Source organism: Uloborus diversus, chromosome 3 (assembly GCF_026930045.1).
Source record: "Uloborus diversus isolate 005 chromosome 3, Udiv.v.3.1, whole genome shotgun sequence".
NCBI classification, from domain to species: Eukaryota; Metazoa; Arthropoda; class Arachnida; order Araneae; family Uloboridae; genus Uloborus; species Uloborus diversus.
Genome location: NC_072733.1, coordinates 18,261,615 through 18,285,053, shown reverse-complemented (window position 1 = coordinate 18,285,053; position 23,439 = coordinate 18,261,615).

Below are 23,439 nucleotides of genomic sequence, written 5' to 3'. Positions count from 1 at the left end.
AAGATTTGACATCTATTTCAACTTGTTCAAGCTCATTTGGCTGATCAGAACATAATTTATCAGCAGAGTTAATTTATGATTAGATGTTTGAGGTGTTCTGTATGTTACAGATGCGAACTAATTATTTGATTGTTTAGCATATTTACTGCAGTGATTGATTAAATCTATCACTCACTATGATAAATTTTATTATGTTAACATGGTTTTGAATGTTTAAAGTTAATGTCAACAACATTTATGTTGTTTTCATTGTGTTTATATTGTCATATGGAGACTTGATCCCTGGGATCATGTATCCCTCTAAACGAAGGGATCAAGTATCCTTAATATGCGATGTTTACAAACATACTTGTTCTATTATTAACAATCAGTGGCAATTTACAAAAAATATGTCTCAATTATTTAAGACTGTCTATACTTTAACATTATACTTCGGAATTTTTTAAAAAGTTGTATTTAACGGATAATGTAAACTTCAGAATGCTTTCCTAAAAAAAGTTTCCCTTGACACATTCAGCCAATCATTTCTTGAGCTAAAACAAAATGGCTGGAAAAAAAATGTTGCCAGTTTTTATGTACAAGTATAACTTTAATATAATTGTCAGGTTTCAAATCTCTTCTTAATGATTTTGGTACATTTTTGAATTGGGATCATGTATCCCTAGGGATCAAGTATCCCCAGTCTCCCCTATAAACTTTGGGTTTAATTTACAAAAAAAAAAAAAAAAAAATCTTCAGCCTTGATGTGCTAAAGCGAGAAAACATTTAGCACTATAACATTGTGTGTCCCTTTTTCCTTGTACACAACAGACATTTAAAACCAACATTACATGCAAATTTTCTAAAAATTTCGATAGATCTGGAATAGATTTGACTTAAAATTAAGTGTATTAGAGTGTATAAACAAAGAAAACATTTTAAAACATCCCAAGAGCTGAAGTTGGGCAGTTTATATTCAATTAAATAAGATATCACAACTAGTTTTGATTTCCCGAGGATGTGCCCACGACAACTTTCGTGAACAATCAAATGACATTCTCTTTAATAACAAGGTTATCTCAGAGATAAGTTCACAACACTTGAAGTCCAGCCGGAGTTTAAGCATAATAAATGAACAGGCTTTGACTTCTTTTTTCAATAATTCAAGATAAGAGTAAAAATATTCAAATAGGTTTTTAACATATGTTTTAAAAATAAAAATATTCATTAAAATATGGTAATAACGAATTTTGGAGAACCGGAAGAATAGGACAGCGGGAGGATTATTTCATTTGTATCCTTTTCGTGTACGTCCCCCCTATGGTAGCTGTTCCCAACCTGGAGATTAGTACCCCCAACAGGGAAAAGTGGTATTTTTCAAAAAGTAAAATGAGTACCAGGATTGGGTCACGCCCGGATTACCCAATAGGCCAACCTAGAGCCTGGCCGGTGTCGTCCAAATTCTTCCACACTTCTGGTATACCCGAGGGACTAGGGGTAGCAAACAATAGCGCTTATCGCAGGCGAAGAGCTCCAGCCATACCTCCTTCAGGGTTTGAGGGGTGAAAGAAGTTTGAAAATACCAAGCTGTTTTTCCTGTTCTTTTCTCATTAAGTCCCACTCTTTTAAAAGTTTCTAGTATTGAAATTGAAGTTGGCGAATTCTTGGCGTCTTAAAGGGTTGCCCACTCTTAAGCAGGGGTGTGTGAAAAGAAAAGAGAGAAAAAAAAAGCACGTGTGTTCAATCTCTACGATTTCAAAATGACGGACGTATCATTTATTCAATCTAACCTATTTAAGACGAAACTGTTTGAAATTTAAAACATATTTACTTGCTACCTATCCTATTTTTGTTTGAATAAAAAAATTTCGTTTAAAGAGAAGATTGTGTACCATTATCTGCTCTAAAAGTTTTTGTGTTCGAATTTCAAATGCTAGTGAAAAAGAAAAAAGCTTACAAAAGTGCTTATAAACTAAATCACAGAATGCTCGAAAACCTGCATTATTTAAAATTTTTAAAATGACCCATAAGTAATGAAATGTTTTTGACAAAAATGTAACTTTATAACATTTAGGGACTTTAGGGTGGGGGGACAGGGTTCCAAGCCTCCCCCTCCCGGGAATAATTTAACAATACCATTAACTATTTTCAATATACAAGGGAGCTCTGCCCCCCCCCCCCCGCTCGCTAACGCTGACCAAGCCCCGAAGGTTGCTTCGCAATCTTATTTGATTCGCAACGATTTAAAACGTCAATTATAAAGAAACAGGTTAAAAATACATTATGAGCTCTCTTTGGAACAAAAAGTACCCCTTCCCCGGGTTTCAAAATAATTTGTACTAAATTGCTAAGGGTTAGGAGTAGTGATGTTCCGGATATCCGTATCCACGGATATCCGAGGGAAAATAAAGATCTGTATCCGTATCCGCTACTTTTTGACGGATCTTAAACGGATCTTTTCTTTTCTAAAAATTAGCATCGGCCAAGTGCTGACCGAAGCTTCGGCTGCTTCTTTTCTTTAATTTTTAGCCATGAATACTTGAATTCATAATAAATGCATGCAATATGATACTGTACTACAGATATTTTAATATGTATAGTGTCACAAAACATTTCCTGCTTACTGTCTTATTTTTCAACTAATTTCACTAATTGAAGTACCTTAGATCATTAACGTAACATAACATAATCTTAACATTATACTTAATTTGAAATTTTTGAAGTCAAATTAAAATTGTTCTAGTTATGTACATGCATTTTTTCTTACTTTACTTATCTTTCAGAAAAGTAAAGTAAGAAGTAAAGTTTTTGTCTTAAAACATAATACTAATAATAAATAGATCGCTGCATAAAGAAATGTTATTGCTAATATGTTTTTTAAATAAGCTAAATTTAACAGCAAAATAGTTCAACAATTAGTACAATACATTACAAGTACGTATGGAAATTATAAAAAGTAACCTAGAGCTTGGGTTATGAAATCTTTGTTTTGGCACCTTTTTTCAGTACGTTATTTTTTGAAAAATTCCATAAATTGCTTGTACTCAAGATCTTTTTGAGAACACTTTTCCGACTCCCTTTTTTCCCTTCTCGTCTACCGTATCTTACATTTAATGTTTATCAATTCCTCATCATCGCCTAAAGTGCGTATATTTATTTGCGTTATATAATTTCATTATCGACTGCTTTTTTTTTTTTTTTTTTTTTTGTAATGACAAAGACAAAAGAGTTTCCCCTCAAAATTATTTGCTAAAGCTGATTAATATTATTCGATTATCCGGGGAAATTGTTGCATTAAGCGAGGATATTTAACATTGCGTCTACGTGGAAATATTCGGTTCCAGGAGATTTTGTTCGTAAACGCGGGGTATTTGCATGTCCGCTTTTGAAAAAAAAAAAAAAAAAAAAAAAAAAAACAAGAAATCACAAATAACTATTTTCTTTAAAGTGATAAAACGTGGATGTGCAAAGAATAGTCTCTTTCTTCATATTTTGCTTTATAAAATATAAATAATAAAAATTCATTTTCAATTAACTTTTTTTTGCTTAATTCGTAGGATGTTTTATAATCCAGGACTATTATTAATAATCTTGAACAATCTCTACGGGAAAATATTTTATGGAAGAAACCGAAAAAAGTTTACTCCCCCCCCCCCCATTTTTTTTTACTTAAAAGAAAAAAGTTCTCTTGAGACTCTTTTTAAAATGTTTTAAAAGATTATCCTTACCTCCCCTTATATCCTTACAGCCAAATAATCTATTTTAAAATAAAGAAATGTTACGTACTTATTTGCTTCGAATATAGAGGTTAAACTTATTTTTCTCCAAAAACGTTCAGTTAAAAGAATATGCAATTAATTTCTGGACAATTTCTGGTTCCAAGTGTTCAATACTTACAATCAATTTAATTAAATGTACTTATCTACTTTATTTCATTGTATGGCATAATTGCGTAAACTTAAAGGACACTATTTTATGTAATTACAATTGTAAAATGAAACTCACAACATAAATCTTTATTTATTTCAACATAAAATATCTGCTGAAGTGGCAGAATCACTTCTCATGATTCGGCCAGGACGATGCTGTGGTGAAATAGCCGAAACTTCGTACCATGTCTATTTATAGTAATAATTATTTTTCATTGTTTTCGCCAACCGGAATTAGTATGCGAGCATTATGACATAGAAAGTACGCTAAGAAATCATCTTACAGTTCTGCATCGGAAAATAATTTTAGCGAGAAAGACTATTGAAAGTTGGGAAACACACATGAAAGCACCCTAGTATTTACGGCTAGCTTCACACTAACAAGACACCTTCCAAGAATTTTCCCGAGAACCGGACGCTCTTTCGAAAGGAGTGCAACAATTTGGCGTGTTATCTTTCCCTTGGCGAATGCTTTCCGCGGGGATTTACAATTGTTTTCGTGACCAGTAATGGCGGACATTCGGATTTGTATTGAACCTGCTTTTTAAGTTTCTTTCCTTGCACAAAGGAAGTTCCATACAATAGTTGCTCTGACAGCTCATCTGTCATCCTTATCAGCAAGGGGAAGAATTTGGATGTAGCCGCCCTGGCCTAGGGGCGCAGCCAAAAAGGGCGCATGTCGCAGAGGGAAAAAAATAATCAGCTTTCGGGGGGGGGGGATGCGTTACTACATGGAGTAGCAAAATTCATCTAGCAAAGATTGCAACCAGCGCGATAGGCATAAAAACAGTAATTGAAGGGGGGCGGGGGGCGTGGTCCTTGAGTCGAGAAAGGCGCGCACAGGTTCGAGGACGTAAAATAAATAAATAAATACATTTAAAAAAAAATAAATAAACCGAAATCACACGCGTTCTTGGGCAAAATGGAAAAAAAGAAAAAAAACGAAGTCACACAAGTTTGAAAGCACCAAAAGAAAGAAAAAAAAAACAAGAAAAAAAATCCCTGAGTCCCACAGGTTTGAGGGTAAAAAAAAAAAAGAAAAAAGAAAAAAAAAACCCGAAGGCGCGAATGCCCCACCCGCCGGCGCGGCTGGCTAGTTCACCCCTTGGCTTTGCCAAAGTAAAAAACTTTTTGAGGTATGTCACACAGAAAAATTAGTAAAAATCATGACCTAGAAAATGTTCAATTTTAAAACCCTCTTGTTACTGAAACTATTTTTCTCTTCATTCTTTAAATTGCGACAGTAAGTATGTGTTTTCGCAATTAATAGTTTATTAATTCATATTTATTTATGACTGCCAATCATCAGAGGCACCAGAAGTTATTATTTTCGGGGGGGGGGGAGGAAATGTCATATTACCGAATGAAACTTCAAATCTTACCGAATGAAAAAGTACGAGTATGCACATCACGTACCAACATCCAGAGAAAAGAGAAATCAGAAAACAGAGATCCAAACAAAAATATCATTATGTTGTCTCCAAATGTTCCGAACAGTCGGATATTTTTTGCCAAATAAGAAAAGTTTGGATGTAACGGTGACCTCCCGTGACCCCCTATCGGGGCGCCTCTGGCAATCATATCACCTATTTTGCACAACATTTTCACCCTTAACTGCTTTAATTCTCTTTACGTACATGCATTGCATGCAAGTTCCTGATAAATATTTTACTATACACAATTTTACATATTTTTGTTTATAATTATATCGGTTATCGAGTTTTGCTTCCAATATATTATTTTTGTGAATATCTTTAATTAAAATATCATCACGAAGATCACAAAAAAGTAGATGAAAATGCATGGGATGCCCCGAAATATGTTTTAAATAGAAGAAAAATTAAAGTAGAGAAAGAGACACCAGCAGTTCTAAATCTTAAGGTAAAAATGAATGAAACACATAAGTGTATCAAGAAATTCAAGAGCCCTGTTGTTTAAATTTAAATAAAACGGAAAAAATTAGATAAAGATCACCTAAAGATCACCTCAGTCCAAAGCGGGAAATTTTTTTTCTGCGGCCAAAAACGTTTGTTTTTTAAACAGACAAGAATTTGAGGGAGGAATTTGAAAACTACATTATGGAAAAACTGAAGCAGTTAAATATTTTTGGAAAAGAAAAAGTGGGAGCAGGATGTATTACAACATACTTTTTAAAAATAAGAAAAAGATTGCGAAAAAAGCAAAATAAAGGGAGTGAGGTGTTTTTTGAGCAAGACCCCATCTTTTTACTTCACCAAAGGTAGCTTAAAATTACCTTTTTATAACTTTAATTTTATAAAAACTTCAGAGGAAATTCCATGTGAACCCGCTTTCACTATTATTTTCAATAATTATCTAAACTTGATTTTCTTTTTTAGAGCATTCTTGCCGATCCCCGCCTCTTCCTAACGCTTTGAAGATCATCTAAAATAGCAAAATATTTCCGCTGGAAAGTCCCCAAACCCATCCCGTCACCCAGCACTATCAGATGCATTGAAGATAGTACAAATACACATTTATACTTCCTATTTCGAATTTTTTTTAGGGGAAAGATCTCTAACGCCCCACTTTCACGCCACATAACAGATCGTCTAAAATTTCGTTTTTAGAAACTTGTTTGAAAACCCTCCTGAGGCGTGACCCTGACTTCAGTCCTCCTCTCACCTTTTTGAAAATCTTCCAAGATTCGTTGTTAAGAATAATTGCGACGTGGGGGGGGGGGGGAGGGAGAGGAGTGAGTCCCCGAACTCATCCCTTTCTGTAACATCAAGAATAAGATATAATTACGTATATTACGTATTTCAGTTTCGAAAACAGAAATCGGGGCAAGTTCCGAATGCCATTACTTCCTGTTAAATGAACTTAGATGGCCTAAAATTGCATTTCCAACGCGTCAATTTCTGAAAATTTCCCGGCCCACCACCCTCACCCATCCATTTGAACATCATCGAACGAAAACAAAGAAAGAAAACCATCCCTCATTTCGTCGACACACGGGAACGCGAAATCTTCACTTGCTAAGCCTCTGAGAATGGCTGGGGGGAGGAGGGGTTTGGGGCTATGATTTCAGTAGAGTTCGGATATGTGAGGTGGGGGGCGTAATCTGTAAGTTTGGCCTAGGGGCGCAAATAGATGTTAATCCGGCATTGGATTGGGTCGTTGTTCGGTCACAAAAACAAAATTATAACAAATTCTGTATATCAAATCTATTAAATCGATGATCATTAGTAATTGATAAAAAACAAGATAATAAACTTGGAGATGTGCACTGGCCGAAACAACCGCTATTAAACAAATTGTTATAACTAAGTTACAATTGGTATAACTAAACAAATTGTTATAACTACTTGATTTTATAACAAACTAGCTGTACCCGACGCGCGTTGCTACGCCAACAGAAAATACATCATTATACTGATTTTCATGACAATCGGTTGAACGGGGCAGAAGTTGCTACTCTGCAGTGCCACCTGGTGGTCAGTGGCTTCAATGAGCATATTATGCACCTTCTCCGTGGAAAAATACATACATATAGCAATTTTCATAATAATCGGTCCAGGTATCAAGTGAAGCCGTGACAATACTCAAATTTTTGTACTCACGTAGTTTGCAAGATCAATCAATCGCTAAAAATATCAAATAGGAAAAGTTTTAAATCCCCCCGTTGCATGAAAAGCCATAAAACAATAAAGAAAGAATTTATTTGTTCAAACTCAAGAAAAATGGCAACAGCTAACTTCTTATCAATGAGATCTTTCACGCGAATTAATTTCTGCAGCCGATAATTTTATTCGTATTTATCCAATGGATTGTGACTTAAATTGGAATAAAAAAGGAACTATCGATCGGATTTTTTTCGAACTGGTCTATAAACATTCCCAGTACCAAAAATAACAAACGGTGAAAGTTTCAGCCAAATCTGCCGGGTAGTTTTTGAGTTCATGGATGACATACAAACATTCATTTATATATATATATATATAGATTGCTAAGAAACAGGTGTTCTCTTTATCAGAATGATTAAAATTAATGTTAAAATCATTATTCCTTTTCATAATGTAAAAAAAAAAGCCATTTATTCTTAGAATGAACATTTTTGGGGGGTAATTGTTAATAAATTAGCCACTTTTTGGGTAATGGCCTTTAAAATGTTAAGAACCACTGCCCTATGGTTTTGGGGTCTCCTCGCAATTGCGACACGGTAAATCCGCCACTGTTGAGAGATCAGTAGTATTTGATATCATAACCTTTTTTTAAAATCATTTACAAGATTAATAATTGACGACCTACAATAATAGAATCTTCGCAAAAAAAAAAAAAAAAATGAATAAAAATTCCCATTTGCATAGTCTGGGGTTTTCTTCTTGGATCTTGGGAATTTTATGAGCTCAAGTTGGAATTTGTATAAAGTCCCAATGGCAGCCATGGTCGGAAACAGAATCCAGTTTTTTTTTTCCTTGGTTTTTCCCCCAGAAACGAGCCAGCTTCACATCAAGGCCCTTCGAACAACCACAGGAAATATTTTCAGCACAGAGGAATATACAGGAAATATTTTCAGCAATAACACTCAGGGCACCGGTGGGAACCGAACGCACGACCTCCGGCGTCAGAAGCTTCCACCTCAGAGCATGGCAGCTCGTACGGAGAGCAAGGGGGAAACTACCCCTTCAGTTCCAAAAATTACGGGGGCCTTCCCCCGCATTTTTTCAAGTTCAACACTAACGATTGATCGAAAAATAAAAGTGTTGATCGATTCGCGTGTTTAAAGAAAGAATAACTAACATATATAAATGTGTGTTTCATCTTTTTCTGATATTATTATTTCATATAAATAAAAATGAAACTTTGAATTGGAAAGAAGGAGTCTACAGTGACCATCCGTCCGTGAATTTTCGAGAAGGTCATTAATCAATAATGACGTTTCACTCCAATCAAGTAGCCCACCTCCCCCCCCCCCCCCCATCCCCACACCCAAAATTCAACGGCGGCTAGAGATCTACTGCTCTCTACCGATCACTCCATTTCTCTTTCCTTTTATTTCCCCTGTTTACGCCTTACCGCGTCACTTGCGACTATACATTCCTATACAATAAATCCTTGTTACAATGTCCTGTACCTACCATTAAAGTTTGTACCATGAATTCGGGACCACCCTGTAGAGGACACTGCCGAGTAGGAGCTCCCGATAGCGGATTATAATGTGTTCGATTAAATATAACGGCTTATGATGTGTTTTGTGTGCATATTAGTACTAAATATTATATTATACCATTAATGTATTTGAACCACAAAAATAAATGTAAAAACAATTACTGAAAAATAGCTACTTTAAAGAATATTTCTACCCAACCCACTCGACTTTAAACAATCCCCACAGGTACGCCACTGAATTCTGGCATTCTGCTACATCTTCATGCTGCCTCCAGTTTTGAGTTTATTAAGATGCATTCAAAAACATCTTATTTCTTCATCTTTTCCTTCTTTCTCTACTTTTAACTTCTTTCTAAAAAAAATGTATCTTATTTGAAACTGTTTTAATAACAAAAACCTATCACATTTAATTCCTTGGGGGGGGGGGGAGTTTATTTTTTTCTAACTTTGTTAAGTATCAATGATTTTATTAAACTTTAAAACACCACATAAGAAGTTATGAAGAAAGAAAAAAATCATTGCAAAAACTGAACTGAATACAATAGAATGCTTTAGGGACGGACTGGGTCCCCCAAGAGGGTGTCAACTTTGACTCCCAAAAGGCGCAAAAAAGAACAAAAAAAAACAACGATACACAGATTTAAGAGTGCAAAATAAAAAAGAAGAAAGAAAGAAACGAAAACGAAAGTGCACGCGTTTAAGGACGCAAATAAAGTGAAGTAAAATAAAATAAAAACAAACAAAGGCCTCACAGGCTCGAGGGTGCAAAAGAAAAACCGAAGGAATTCAAGTTTAAGGGCACAAAAAAAAAAAAAAAAAAAAAAAAAACGAAGATGTTCTGGTTCAAGGGCGCCAAAAAAAAAAAAAACCGCACAGGCTCGAGGGCGATAAAAATACTCCAAATGTGCACAGGTTCGAAGGCAAAAAAAAAAAAAAAAAAAAAAAAAAAAAAGCGAAAATTAAAATTGAAAAAAAAAAAGTGAAAGCGTGTACGTTCGGGGGCGCAAATAAAATGAAACAAAAAACAAGTTCGAGAGGGAAAGGAGCAAAAAAAAAAAAAAAAAAAAAAAATGAAGTTTGTCATCTTGAATTCAAATTGTTTTTCGCAATCACGAGTGTGTGTGTACATGTAAGCGTGTGTGTTTGTGTGTGGGGGGGGGGTGGTATGTGTGTGTGTAGGTATGTGTGTTTGTGTCTGTGTGCAGGCATGAGTGTCTGGGTAGTTGTGTGTATGTGTGTAGGTGTGTGGGGGGGGGGTATGTGTGTGTAGGCATGTGTTTGTATCTGTGTGCAGGCATGAGTGTGTGTGTATGTGAGTGTGTAGGTGTGTGTATGTGTATGTGTTTGTGTATGTGTGTAGGTGTACGTACGTGTGTGTAGGTGTATATATGTATATGTGTGTAGGTGCGTGTATGTATGCGTGTAAGTGTAGAATATTGACGAAACCTGGAGACGGTTTTCGCTAGAGGTGTAGCATCGTGAGGACCCGGTCGACGGTGATGCTGCGGACATAGATCTTAAAATAGAATAGATGTGCCTTCTCCCCACTTTTCTCCTCAGAGCGCGCGTCAACATCCCCCGTTGGACATCACGTGATCAAGGGACACCCCCTCACAAGAAACTGTTTCCCTTCTCGAAGAGAATTACTTTGCGCCGCGATCATTTGCACAATTAAGGGAAATTAAAGCATTTAACCCATGGGTGAAATGCTTATTCACTAAAAGTAATAATTAAAAAAGGCAACTATTTTTTTTTCATTAAGATATCGCAAATGTATTTGTTGTACTTTTGCAAAAAATGTTCTTTGTTACCTTTTTAAGTTATTACTTTTTAATGAAATTGCGGGACAAAATGACAGCTTTTTCATGGAATGGTTCATTAGATATTTTCCCATCATAACTTTTGAAGCAGGCGTACAAGCTATTTAAGCAGTTTTTCAAGTGCTTTAAAATACTGAGTAGAAATAGACGTCTTCAAAAAATCTTAAACAAAAATTGACCTTATAAATTTTCTTTTATTTCAATCAAATTTTTGAAATACAGATAAATAGTTTCAATGCGTGCTTTTTTCCCCCACAACTTTTGAAGCCAGTGCAACAATTTAACATAAAACCCCTATCTAAAACCATAAACCAATTAGAAATACAAATGTAAATAGTATCGAATATCAACTCAATTAAATAATATTCTAATTATTCGTATGCGTTTCGCCACCAACACTATATTAGCCAAACCAATAACTTTGGTTTGTTCCTAATTTTTAAACAACTTCGGTGTTTTCTTTTTTTTAAGTACTCAGAAAATAAATTCATTTGCAATTATAAACTACATGAATGGTCATTTGACTTCCGCCCCCTCCCCAATTTTTCTTTTTTTTCGTCCACAGAATATGATAATTTTGACAATTTAACTCGAGGGTGAAGAAAACTAGTGATTATTGTCCCTTAACAATATTAATTTTGTTACTTTCCTACTTATTGATCTTTGTGAATTATTTTCATTGTTTAATTGACTGCGCGATACATTCTAGCACTTAAATATTTAGTAACGATTAATTTTATAAACTTTTTAACGAGAAAATCTGCTGCTTCTGTTTCCAACATATGCTTATTTAAACTTAGAAAAACTGAATTCGAAATTTTTCTCATAACTCTTGTGGTCTCATGAGTAACATTATATTTTTGTGTTTTACTCCCAAAACTTTTTCACACTCTCGCTCAGTGTTCTTCACAAATGTACATATTTCAATGGCTGCAATCTTGCAATAAGTTATCATACATGAATGTGTCTCAAAATTCTTAAATTTTATTAGGTCTATTTTTTGATTTGTTGTAGTTAAGACTGCGTTGCAGTCGTCGCAGTTCACAACAGAATGCACTTGCCGGACGAAAAATCCATCGTAGTCAGAAACATCATTAATTAACTGAGTCATGTTAATTGAGATGATTTCTGAATTTTCTAAATCGTCGTCAAAGGAATCGGAAGAAAAGGCTTTCTTTCAAAGCATTTTTGTTACGCTTCAAATTTAATCCTAGCATCTGAAGGTTGTCAAAATCAGGCTTTGTCAAAATCATCACTTTGAAGAACTGGACTCTTTAAATTTCCGTATGAATGAATAATCTTTTTTCGCACTTCGAAATTGTCCGACGATTATTGTTGAATCCCCTCATAACCTGATTGCACTGAAAAAAGTTTCAAGGTGATCCTGAGTAAGCTTATAAGTCATTACGCAGTTTAGAACTGGAATTCGGGCACCTATATACTTTTCATATGTTCCCAGCACACTTTTCATAGAAATTAGAAAAACTTAAAAATCCAGTTTTTCGCGGACATACTATAACTAATTTTCCATCGTTTGTTTTTAGTGATTTAATATAATGCTCGGCATCTACATTCACACATATAGAGATTTCTCACATAAGTATAATGAAAATCTTCAGACAATCCTGGACTTTTAACGACGCTTCGCATTGTTATATCGTTATATCACTGCTGACCGAGAAGAGGGAGACACGATGTCCCTTGATCACGTGATTCTCGGAAGAATCATGATGACCCCACTTTCTCCGGGCGAAATACGCTGCGCTGTAGGAGAAAGGCCTATCTATCCCTTTTAAAGATCTATGGCTGCGGAGGGTGCTGGTGAGAAAAATCAAAGGAACGTCAAAAACAGTCAAATGAAAGCAATAAGCAATCGTGATTGCTCAAAAAAACGAAAGAAAAACAGGAGATGCACAGATTTGCGGGCACAAAAAAGGCAAAAGTGCAAAGGTTTCAGGACGCAAAAAAAAAAAAAAAAAGGTGCACTGGTTCAAGGGCGCAGAAAAACCCCGGAGAGCACACAAATTTGGGGCGAAAAAAAAAAAAAAGACGAAGGCGCACAGGCTCGGGAGGGCGTAAAAAAAGAGAGAGAGAAATGTGCACAAAGGGCGTTCGATCGCGCACAGGCGGGAGGGCGCATCGATGGTCCGGCGGGCGAGTCTGCCCCTGGATGCATCCAAGTAAACGAATGATTTTATAGGTGCTGAATGACAGATCTATCCCTATCTTTCCAGCGACGTTGGATAACGTAGTGTGCCGAACGAACCTATCCAAATACTTGGCCGGAACGGATACGAATTCATCCTCAAATAAGCGAGAAAACGAATCAAGCCACACGTTGGATAGCGAAATGTACCGAACTACCCAAATATATATCCGAATGTAAACGAATCAATCCGAAAGAATACGAAACTGAACGAACCGACTGGTGCTAGGAATCTGAATGTACTGGGTTTAGCCGAAAACAACCGATCTCTTTTTCTGCTGTAAAAAATAGCAAAAACCATAGAATGAAAAAAAAAAAAAAAAAAACCGCCCAAACTATTTTACACAAATGCGACAAAGATATTTACGCCTTGAATTCTCTTCATTTTAATGCAATAAATGTTCCTAATTTGAGTCGATGTTAAGTCTTTTATAAGCAGGTGCCCACCTAGGGAGGTCATGGCGCAGACTGCGCCATTAAAATTTTAAGGAAGAGGGGGGGGAGGGGTATTTTTTACTTTCGGGGAGGGGAATCTACGCGGTATTTAGGGGGGGGGGGTGCGCGCTTGCTCTTAGGTGGGTGGGCATCCCTGCTATTATAAGAGATATTGTTTTTTTTTTTTTAACTTTTTCTTTTTAAATACGAGAATTTTGTTGAAACCGCTAAAATTTTTTGGATTTCTCAGTTTTTTCTTATTTGTTATTTTTTTATTGTGTCCTCTCCTCCCCTCTCCCCTCCGATTAAAAAAAAAAAAAAAAAAGAGTTTCTTCTAAAAGTGCTGAAAGCCTAAATTTTTGAACTGTTAAATATGTATATTTTATGTATATATATGCGTAGTTTCATTTATTGTTTTTTTTTTTCCCATCGAAAAAAAAAAACTTCTCCGGAAAGTGCTGATTGTTAAAATTTGAAACTGTTGAAAAGTATTTTAGAAATCAACATGTCAAAAAATCCGCTTCTTAGATTATTGTATTGTATATTAAAAAAAATCAAAATGTGGACATATTTTCTAGTTTGTTTTTATAGCGTAAACAAAATTCAACTATTTACAGTTTACAAATTTTCTTTTAAGAATATAAATATTAAGGAGACTGAAAAAAATTAGAAAGTAAAGTTTTAAACAAAACATCCGTAACTCTAAGAGCAATGCATTATTAAAAACAATCCTGTTCACAAAAAGCGAATGAAATCAAAGCAGAAGCGGAAACAACCGAAAAATCCCATTCATACATTCTCTCTTCCAAGTTACAGCATAAGCGCTCGCTTCCAATACGTAATTATTGCACAACCCCCCACGTGTTTTACGCCACGAGTCTACAGCTACTAACAGAGCGGCGCTGAGGAAGTCTTCAGATTCAAGGTCAAGGTCAGAATCCTTGTCGGGATCAGCTCATTTTTTTCGCGTAGGGAGTTCAGCTTGCCCGGGGCAGAGCTAAATTGAGCAGTGGAACTTCAAATATATCGATTTTACCACTCGTGGCGGAATTTCAGGGCCATAATTAGTTCATTGCTATATTGTTGTGTGTAGAGAAGACATTTATTTTGCACTATCTTAAATTTCAAATGTACCGATTTTGAACTCGAATCTGATGCATCGTCTCATGTTTACAACACAAGAGCGTATTCTTCTATTTCATCTGCCATAATTTCAAGGATTTAAGGATTTGTGTAATTATGTGTTTGTTGTTATTCAGGAATTATCAGGACACATTTGTAAGGCGAAATATTTAACATTAGAAAATAACACATTTATCTATCAAATCGAGTTTTTCTGTTATTTACATTGGCCATTAGCTAAGATGTTTTTTCAAAAATCGCATTTCTAACACAACACATTTATATCGAAGTTTATAAACGTTCAAAATGTAGCTCAAAGAAGGGCTTCATGGAGCATGGGAGCTTACGAAAGCCCAGTTTATTGTCTCATAAATAATCTGTCCCTCTCTCTTTTTTCAGTGAATGTATACATATTACACGTTTCACCCTATTTACTAAAAAGTTCTGAAGAAATTGAATTTTGCTTACACTCAAACTTTTTAAACTTTATTTGTATCGTAAAATCACAAAATTTTCGTTGGAACAAAAAAGAGATAAACAAATAGATGAATAATTAAATAAATATATACATAAAATAAAGTGGGAAATGACAACATATTTTCACATTAATATTTCAAACTACTTAAAAATTTTAATACTGAATTTTAATAAATGCTTATGAGAAATTTAATCTATTGATTTAATTTTAAAAGTGAATGTGCAAAATACATTCCTTAAAATTGTTTTGATGATTAGAAAAAATATTACCAATACAATTTGAAACATAATCTATTTTAATACATTTCTTGCGTCTGAAAGATAAAAGAACAGATTTTTGCTGGCCCATGAAAGCAATATTTCATGATGAAAATAAATTGTCGAAGCCTTGTTGGCATTCAAATCAGTGCTCACTTCTCCAGGGGTTCCCCCCCCCCTATGAGCAAGGGCGCATCTGCCCTCCCCCCAATATTGAGAGCACCCCCAAGAGCAAAAGTCCCACAAAAGAGAAAAATACCCATCAACCCCCCTAAAAATTTCAATGACGCAGTCTACGCTATGACCCCCCTCCCCGGGTGGTCACCCCTGACTTCTCATATGAGAAGTTGGTTTCCTGCAAAAACGGTACGTTATATTTTGATTTTTATAGACGAATGAAGCACGTTTTGTTTAACAGATTCCTATGGTCAGGGGTACCCCGAACATAAATTTTTGTGAGGGCGGAAATTCCCAATTCGCAGAATGAACCCACTGAATTTAGCGGAATGTTAGAATACAGGTATGCACACAAAGGTACATCTAATGAAAAGGGACATTCAGTCATTTAAAAATTGTGACATTGCAATTATTTCTAAATCCGAATTTGCCGAATCGTCAGGTAAAATTTACCGAATGAGGAAAGGTTTTGAAGGTCTCAGTGACCTCCCATCGTGGCGCCCCAGCCCATGATTTCATTTACAGGATATAAAAAAGTTCAAACTTGTTATACAGTGTTATTCATAATACGAGTAATCATATCCGAAATGATGAGCATATTTTCGCAAATATACTAAGCAAGAAGGCCATCGGTCACAAAAACTGAGATGGGCACAGTAGGCCTTGGCCCCCATGAGCTCTTGTACCATTGCTACGGAGTTTAATTTTTTTGCTAGGAGATCATACATTAATGTGATGATGGAGGGGAAAAATAAGTAGCAATCTAGAAAGCACAGTGAAACATGTTTTTGGACTCATAAATCATGCCCTCGTTTCCCGTAATGGAGATATAAGATAAGGTTCTAAATTCTGCCGATATTTTGAAGAAATTTGTCAAACTTAGTTAGAAATGGACTCTGAAGTCTAAAAATAGTCGCTGTAGCTTCGTTAAGGGGGTCCGGGACACATTTTGAAAAATTTATTATTAAATACTTTAGAGTTTTGAAATTTTTTACACTGATTCACGATCTATTTAATAAGCAAAATCACAACATAAATACTAAAAAAAAATTTTTTTTATTTAAATTTTATTTGTTTAAAAAAAAATGGGGTTGCTTTAAATTGCTATAACTCAAAATATTCTTGGTCAATTTTCAATTTTTTTTCAAAAAATTATGCACAAATATCTAAGCTTTAATTTTTGTTCGGCAATTTTAAAAATATTGATTCAATAAAAAATAGAAAATATTTGAAGAAAAATTCAAAGATACTTTTTTTTAAAAAAAAAAAATCATATTTTTTGCAGTAAACGTTTTTTTTAAATTCGCCGAATAAAAATTAAAGTAAACTGTTTGAAAAAGATATGCTCCAAATTTCATTACTTTATCTCTATCGGTTCTTGACTTATAAGAGTTTGAATGCAAGAAATCGGGAAAAATTGCATCATGGAGAAAAAAGCGTTTAAAGTTTTAAAGTTAAATACACATTAGTTAGGTGCATGCAACAAAAATAATTATATCTTTCGTTCTAATTAAGATAGAAACAAGGTTCAAACGTCCTTTTAAGCAGATGAAAACGGAGTAATTTTTCAAATGATAAAAAAAAATTGCAAAATTTGACGATTTTTGTGTCCCGGACCCCCTTAACATTCAAAGGTAATAATATGTTTAGTTTTCAGAAACTTCCATTTCTAAAAATAGTTTATGTGTCAAGAAACATGTTTCGCTTTTTTTTTTTTTTCCCAATAGCTGCTTTTTTAAATATTTGTCATGAAAAAAAAAAAAAAAAAAAACATTCGTGTGGTTCCCTGGTAAGTACTTCTCTTCGCGCTCTTTTCCCCTTCTGATAGCCAGGGTGCCCACCCTCCTAAGAGCAGGGGGAGGGGGACTTCCCATTTATCACAAAGAAAAGCCCCAAAGCGCAAGAACTTCTCCCAAAAACAGAAAAACACCTCGGGAACAACTCCCCTTAAAAATTTCAAGGGCGCAGTCTGTGCCATGACCACTCCCCCCCCCCCCAGATGGGCACCCCTGCTAATAGGGACCGAATGAAACCTAAGAGCCGCTGTGTCTCAAGTACAAAATGGCTAGGGTTTTTTCAAGACTAAGAAGCTTTGGGTTCCATTTGGATATTAAAAAAAAAATGCATTGATTAATATAGCTATGCACCAAAAAAAGCCACTTAGAAACACTGGAAAAGCGCGAAGAGCAATCAGGTGTTTCCCAACATTGATGCGCTGGGACAGACATCCAATGTTTATTTACATCACACCTATAACTTCCGTGAGTTGAGAATAAGGACATAATTAAGGAAGGAAAAAAAAAAGGAATTATTGCTTCCTGCCTATAAGAGAGAAAACCTATTTTATCAGAATTACCGAACCACCCTACTCCTTCGTGCACTTGAAAACGTGCTTTAATTTCTATGTGTGATGCTGGTAGTATTTTTTTTCCTACCCTTTTTCTTTTCTTTTTTTTTTTTTTTTTGTCTTTTCTCGGTTAAAGAGCATGGGGAAAGGCAAGTGCTTAACATTCATTGATACCCCACTGTATCTTCAAACGATCTTGTCGCGTAGGCGATGGAAAAAGTCGGAGGAAGTGATATCGTTTTATGTGAACGAAAAATGATTCAAAAGGCATGGGCGCCTATTTTTTAAATTTCAGAAGGTGCCATAAATACTGGTGGTGGTGAGAAGAGTGATAAAGATATGAGGCTGTCTCCAAATCGCCTACGCTATTTTTGCATAGTTACATACTGTTTTTCTATATTTTAAGAGATAACTAATTTCAAAATTTCATTGAAGGATAATTAATTTCAATCAAGGATAACTAATTTCAAAATTTCAAGGAAGTATAATGAATTTCAAAATTTCACGACCTAAAGAAGTAGGTGGCCAATAACGTTCTTGCCGTTCTGAATGGTTAAAAAGAATATCTTACATGTAATAATTATCGACTGAACATTCCAATGTGCCGGTATCATAAGTTTTGTGAAAGTTAGTTTATACAACTGGTGCGTGGTGTCTAAACGATATAATCAATGGCATATCATTAAAATTTTACAATATTGGATGAAAATGTTTCACATTTTAACTATTAACCCATTAATTCAGACTACAAAACCAACCAGTAAAAATTATAAATCGTAAATATTTTACGCATGTAATAGTGTTTGAGAATAAATCAATTGAATAAAAATTACGTAAAAAATTGATTGCCTCCAATAGTTTATTGTTATTTATTTAAGTATTTATTTATTTATTTTGAGACATGCCATTATCGTCGCCCAGAGATATATTGTTGTGCCTTCACAGCAATGGCAAGAAGAGTCCGAGCTTGCCTTTGTACGAAAAGGTCTTCAAATACAAAGAATGCAACGAAATAGTAACGAATAAAGTAAAATTCTGTAAAAGTTGTTTCTCTGCCAGTGAGGTGTCCATGCAGGAAAACAATCTGCCCTCCATGTTATAGCTCGAAGGGGGGGGGGGGGCTTCTCAAACTGGGTGCCATCGGTATTGTATGTGCTGAAACAGGAGTAAGGGCGACAGGTCTTATCTCCGGGGGAAAACATCAAATTATTTCGCCGGCGTGTAACACGTGACTACGACCTTTAGGATTTTGGCGTTTTCTCCATGCAATCACTAAACCAAATTTATTGCGTGCCATGGTTTTGTCAACTTTGAGAAATGTTGATCTAAATCGCATTTTTAAAAACCTAGAAAGCCATGTGTTGGAATACGAAGTAGAAGAAAATCATGTCTATAAATTGACTAAATTAATTGCCGACAAATATTTAAATATTTGAGTGCATCACTTTGTGAAAAATATCAATGAACCCAGAAGTACACAGCAAATGCACAAAACTAATTTTGTTTAAAAATCAATAAAAAATATCTTTTTTTTTCTCGAATCTTATGTTAAAATTAATTTTACAATCAAATATTTTTTTTCCCTCTAAACAATTACAAACGTTGAAGATAGCATATTTGGATAATGTTATTTGAAAGTTGAAAGACTTATACTGGAAACTGAGAATTAATTTAGTTATAGAATAAAGTCTAACTTAGCGAAAAAAGAATATATATATACATAAATGTATGTATGATTGTGTGTGGGTGGGTGTGTCTGTTCTTCATACAAATACATAATTTTCGTAGGATTTTTACCAAATTTGGCACATAGGTTCCACTTTTAAATGCATTTTGGATATCATTCCCCAGACAGGTGTTCCCCACTCAGTCACTTCCCCCGTAGTCATGCCACTGCATTCATTGAGACATAGATAAAGTAAGTGGGAGTGGTTGTTGAGGCAGGAATATTCGAGGGGGGGGAAGTGAGGGGAGACCACGTGACTGCGACCTTTCACAGAAGACGTTTCGCCAGAGCTAAGGCCCCCTATAGTTGAGTTATAGGGGTTCTAGCTAGAGCTACACTAATTTTCATAGGGATTTTAATAGTCGTCACTTTTTAACTTTTTACTTCTTCCTTAAATGTTTTGGCGAATTTTTTTTTTCTGTCACCTGCAAGCGCATAGTTTACTGATTCATGGATAATTTTTTCTTTCAATTTCTACAGTAAGTTTGAGTTATGCCGATTTAAAAGTGGCTCTAAAAGTTGCGCTCATTGAGAAATAGAGTTAGTATTTCACACACGTTTTTCGAAACAAAGTAAATAGTACCAAAGTAGAGTTCTTTACAATGAATGGAAATTTCTTTATTCTTTTTTTCTTTTCTTTTACAGTGCAAGATAGTTTTTTTTACTAATTCATTAACAATTTCATGCCTACTGGAAATGAATAAAATATTCAATTTGTGAAACGCGAGTTCGTATTGGCGGAGAGTTCTTTTCGTGTCAATTTTGCTCAGAGACGTTTCCTAGAAGCTCACAATAGGGAAGTTTTCGATTTTTCAATTTTATTTTTATATGATAGAGTAACATGTATGAACATCATAGGTGAAAAAATGTTTGCGATACGATAAGTAGTTTTTTAAAATTAATTTTTAAAGTTCAAGCGCTTGTGACGTCAAATGGCATAGGAAGTGACGTCATGCGCTCTTCCGATAGGGGAGAAGCCGAAGGTCACGCATTCGACTTCGAAGACGAAACGTAAAAGGCTTATTTCCTAGCATTTAACTCCTCGCGTTTCTGGAACATTAAACCTCTCATCCTCTCGGAAATATTCAAATATCATCATTGATGTTACATGAAGAAGATTATTTAGATTGTGCTTTAACGAATCCGGTCTCCATAGTGTGTTCAAAAGGATTATTGAATTTCTAAAAAATAAAAATATCAGCGCGCTCAAAATGTCCCTAGCGAAAACAAGGGATCTTCGGCGGAAGGCTGCCCATTCGCGCCCTGTGACGTAAGGCTCGTCACGTTTCAGAAGAGCGCACTTTTGCGCGTGGATTTTTAAAAATTCATTAAAAATCAACCACGGTGTTTTAAAATTCGGCGATGGTGAATTTTTTAGTTTTGAGGGTCAATTAACAATATCCAATAGCCAAAATATGAACATTTAATAGGTTGCAACTTCCCTATTTCTGTTGTCACCATAATGCGAACTTTTTCCATCGCTTCCAGAGTGCATACGGATTGCGGCCGACTTGTGTGTGGATCATCATCGACGCTTTTGAGCCCGTCCGAAAGGTGTTCAAACCATTCAGGCCCGGCTCTAGGGGTAGGCTACCTAGGCGGCCGCCTAGGGCGGCAGATTTTAGGGGCGGCAAATTTCGAAACTGATTTTTTTAAAAAGTATGAATATCTGTTCCAGCGTCATAAGATGTACTACTTTAATGTTAATAAAAATGTAATTTGAAGTGTGTACCAGTGCTTGGATATGCAAAACCCAGTTTGGAATTTAACTAGAAACTCCATTAAATTGCAAACACTTTACTATTATTTTTATTTTATTAAAATGTCATTATTTTATACTCTTATTATTATTATTTATTGGGGGGGGGGCAGCACTCGTCAATATCACTTAGGGGGGGGGCAGAACTATTAGATCCAGCCCTGAAAACATTCAAAAAATCAAGTGAACTTGTTTCAACATTTCGTATGTTTCTGCAGCTGTCTTGTCCAGTTTGAAGCAAAATTAAATGTTAATTCTTTGCTCCATTTTCACTTCGGCGACAGGAATTTGAGTGAGAACTACATTTTAATGCGCTTTTCTACGAGAACCAAATATGAACTGACAACAGAAGTAGGGAGAAAAGGCCGGTTCAACGCCAGCCGGCGGCTCTCCGGCTCATAGCCGCCGTCCATTGCCCCTCTGACCTCCCCTCCACCCCCTCCCAACACCGCCTCATCCCCCTCCCACTCCCCCTCTGACCTTGGGGTTGCGCCTCCTCCCCCTCTGACCTTGGGTTGATCTTCCTCCTGATAGCCGCCTCCCAGGGCAGCCGCGAGAACCCGTAGAAGATGACGAGGGTTTTTTCCCGCGTTTTTGAATATTTTTTCCCGCGTTTTCGGACTTAGAATATTTTGAACTTGTTGTCATGGTATCCACAAAGTTTTTACTTTTTGGATGGCAACACTTGTTTGAGTTTCGGTTTTGGAATGGCAACACTTGTTGTCATGACAACCAGAGTTTTTAGTTTTCGGTTGGCAACACTTGTTGCTATGTTTTAACTTATGCTATGTTTAACGTCGGTGGCGCCATCTATTGAGATATTTCCGGACTTTGAATATTTCTGCGAATTTAATTATTTTTATTTTTACAGAGTGTTGAAGTTGGGAATCGAACACCCAAACTTTGAGTTAGCAAAAACGTATGCTAACCACTATGCTATATTTTTCATTACTCTTTCAGTCTTAATGTGAATCTGTACCATGACAACGAATATTACAATTAAATTAATTTTAAAACCATCAGTTAATTTACTCTTTAGTACTAATCATGGCATATCATTAACTGAATTTCAGCTCATAATTGAAACTATCATCATTATTATTATTTTTCATAATAACAAAGTTTTCACTTAAGTAAAGATTTATTTAAATACAACCCATTCGAGATTTTAGATTTGGTTCAATGCTTTGTGGACTTGAAATATATTTTAAACTTTGATTTTCTTTTTCATGCATTTCAAACTTTATCATTTTTATTTTTTCTAACTTGTTAAATTTTCTTAACTAATTTCATTTTTCTTTGTCAAATTTACAAATATTTTTTCTAACTTGTAAAAATTTCGAAGAAATAATTTTCTTAACTAATTTTTTTTGACTTTCATACAACAAAATATTTTTTCTTACTTGTTAAATTTTCAAAGAAATAATTAACTTAAATATTCTTTCACACATTTTGAACTTTAACGTTTTTTCCTGTCATTTAGCACTTTGATTTTTTTTTTTTTTCACTATTTTAGCGTTTTTCAATTATTTTCAGTCTTTAACTATTTTCTTAACTTTTTAGTCTTTAACTAATTTCAAGCATTTCAGACTTAGATTATTTTTTCGTGATTTCGATTTTTTTTTTTTAGTATATTTTAGAGTTTGATCATTTTCTCGCTTGTTTTTACTTTATCGTTTTTTTTTTTTTCCCGATATTTTTAAACTTAGAAATTTTTCACAAGTAGTGACAGGAATCGAACCTTCAAATTTTTCAAAACGTTATCATGTCTTCAATTTTTGCAATCATGTCAAACTTGCAATCAATTTACTCGTAGTAGTAATTAACACTTATCATTAACAAATTTTCTCAGATTTTAAAAAAATCAACTTAATTAATTTTTTCCAGTAAGCAAATTGCGCACTCAAGTTACATTCCAACACTGCATATATGTTTCAAGAGTTTCATTGAATTTATCACATTCCATTTAATTAACTCTAATAATTACTTTTTCATCAATACTTAACTTAATCATTTTATCATACATTTATTCCAGTTACAAAATTATGCTTAAAAGTTATTTATTTTTCTTAGC